Source organism: Arachis ipaensis, chromosome B04 (genome assembly GCF_000816755.2).
Source record: "Arachis ipaensis cultivar K30076 chromosome B04, Araip1.1, whole genome shotgun sequence".
Classification (NCBI taxonomy): domain Eukaryota; kingdom Viridiplantae; phylum Streptophyta; class Magnoliopsida; order Fabales; family Fabaceae; genus Arachis; species Arachis ipaensis.
This window is the reverse complement of record NC_029788.2, coordinates 16,756,844-16,759,493: the sequence shown is the minus strand read 5'-3', so window position 1 is coordinate 16,759,493 and position 2,650 is coordinate 16,756,844. Positions and strand designations below refer to the sequence as shown.

General features: G+C 31.0%; 1 long non-coding RNA gene across 1 annotated transcript in view; it reads right to left on the bottom strand.

Moving 5' to 3' along the window:
- Positions 1 to 1,623, bottom strand: part of LOC110270952 — a 9,189-nt gene extending 7,566 nt beyond the window's left edge. The window contains exons 1-2 of the long non-coding RNA XR_002360774.1: positions 1,569 to 1,623; positions 861 to 971 (exon numbers count right to left, since the gene is read on the bottom strand). This is a non-coding gene — a long non-coding RNA (uncharacterized LOC110270952). The remainder of the gene's footprint in view (positions 1 to 860; positions 972 to 1,568) is intronic.

Sequence of the window (2,650 nt, the reverse complement as noted above, 5' to 3'; positions counted from 1 at the left end):
GTATAATAAATATATTATTATAAATATTAAATTAAGTAAAGATTATTATGATTATTATTTCCTATACATTTACCTAAATAAAATAGTCGGTGCATTTATTATATACGAACCAGATTCCGCGTCGTTTTTCAGTTTTTATATGGTGTTCCTTTAAGGTTTAAGCATCTTAATTAGTCATGAAGAATGGCATGAAGTATAATAAATATATTATTATAAATATTAAATTAAGTAAAATAATTTTAGATTATTATTTCCTATACATTTACCTAAATAAAATAGTCGGTGCATTTATTATATACGAACCAGATTCCGCGTCGTTTTTCAGTTTTTATATGGTGTTCCTTTAAGGTTTAAGCATCTTAATTAGTCATGTGTTGGTTAAAGAATGGCATGCAGTGCACTAATAGTGCTACGTATACCTACCATCTTTTCTTTTTCTCTTCTTTAATTTACCTTCCCTTCTTTTTGGTACCCTCCTTTCTAACTGTTTAGGGTATGTGCAATTGTGCAATATTGGATCTAGGCATAAGGTATATGAAGAATATTCACATACATAACACTTATATACATATATAGCATATAGAGTAGTGGATTATTTGGTGATAAAATTATATTTTATTTTAAAAAAATAATGAAACTTACATACATCACTCATTTTTGTCCTCTCTTTGTATAGTATCTCAGTATGTAAGTGCGTGGAGACAAGGGTATATAGGTGGCATGCTTCTTAAATCTTAATTACCTTTCTCACTATCTTTTTGCATGCATATCTAGCCAGAGTGCATCAGAAATTATTATTTGGGTAATAAAATATTTTAAAATTAAGAATGAAAAATAAATATGTTCGGTAGATCGGTTACCGGACGGTTCGGGTTGTGATCCGGGATGATGGTAGGGGCTCGTCAAGTCGTGGACTGCCGGTCAACGGTATGCGAGGTCCCGAGTACTTTGTGTGGAGAAGGGGGTGCCACCTGCAAAGACACTCCGACGCTTTTGTCAGTAAATATGCAGGCGGAAAGGGTAGTATAACACCCTACCACACAAAGCTTTACGCTTAAGTCGTAAAACAGAGGTGATGTGGTATTACGACCTCTAAAATAAAATAAGTACATATAATAGCAGAAGAGTTATAATATGCTAGGAGCCTTGAAGGATAGGGAAAATAAAAATCGCGAGATAAAAGCACAACGCTCAAGGAACGAGTTAACTTGCATGCTAAAAAAACTGTAACTGTCAAACATAAGATAACAGAAGTAGGAATAGAGTGCCAAAGATACAAAATAACAAGCTCCTAACTCAGCCTGCGAAGTCAAGACTGGCCGGAGAATATTTACACATATATACATACATATCCAAAACCCAAAAGTACATACACACAATCCTGCCTCTCCATAAACCTCTAAGAGAATCAAAAAGGACAAGTTATGCGGAGAGAAAGCTAAGTACATATATATACATCACTGTACAACAAAACTATACATACACCTGCATTCCAACTTATCCTATGGTCATCTAGCCTAAGTTTTCACAGAACATTATATATTAAATGCAAGAAACCTAAACCATACCTTAGCCGATTTCCACGTAACGACCAAAGTTATTTATTCAAAACCAAGACAACCCCTCAAAACTCAACTAATCCGCTTCCTCCAAGTTCCAGTATTCACAATTTCAAGCTCCAATTATTTATTTTCAACCTAATACACATTCATAATACATATATACCCAATTTAATACTCAAAGCTCGAATTTAATGAAAATAAAATAGAATTACAACTTTAAACATCTTTGTTGTTAAGTGCAGCTAAATACAATTATTCAAAAAATATTTTTGTTTTGCCTCCTAATAAAAATATACAGAATAAAAAAGAAAAAAAATTTGTACTATTATCTATCCGTATTTAGTTACTTAGTGTAATGTGACTTATTTTTAGTGTCTCCTATAATAATAATAATAGAATTTCATTATAATTTTAGAAAAGTTACAAACTTACCATCACTAGTTATATATTTAAAAAGATTACAACCTAATCAATCTAAAAACTATCTAAGTTTCTCATCATACTTATCAACTTATTACTAAGCTCACCTAGTCTAATCTCACTTTTAAGTGCTAATTCAACTTAGTAAAAAAGAACTCAACCTGATTTAACAAGGTATCAAACTTTTACACAAAATTTATCCAACATCTGAATATTATCCCAACTTAAAAAAGAGAACCTAACTTAATTCAACAATCAGAAAATAACATTATATAAAAAATGACATAAATAACCTTTTTTTTTTCCAAAATTTATCTCTTTTACCTTTTCTCTCTTGGATTTTTTAAATGCCTCACATAACGGCATTTTTCATTATACAGAAAGAGTGAATCAAAAAAGCATGATTTTCAATGAAGGAATAGAATAATGAGAATGTTGCCCTAGAGCTCAGTATGAGTGCTCTCTATTGAGGACCATAATATTACAGCAAGTCAAACTCAACTTCAAGAATTAAAAGAAGAGTAGTTATAAGTTTTGTTAAGTTGTTATGCTATTAGTTGTGAAGTCTGTTAATTAGTTTTTGGTTCGCTTAGTGTATGAAAGGTTGGCTATATACAACTAACTCCTTTACTTCTGTAGATACAATCACTTTTTTTAATTCTCAATAC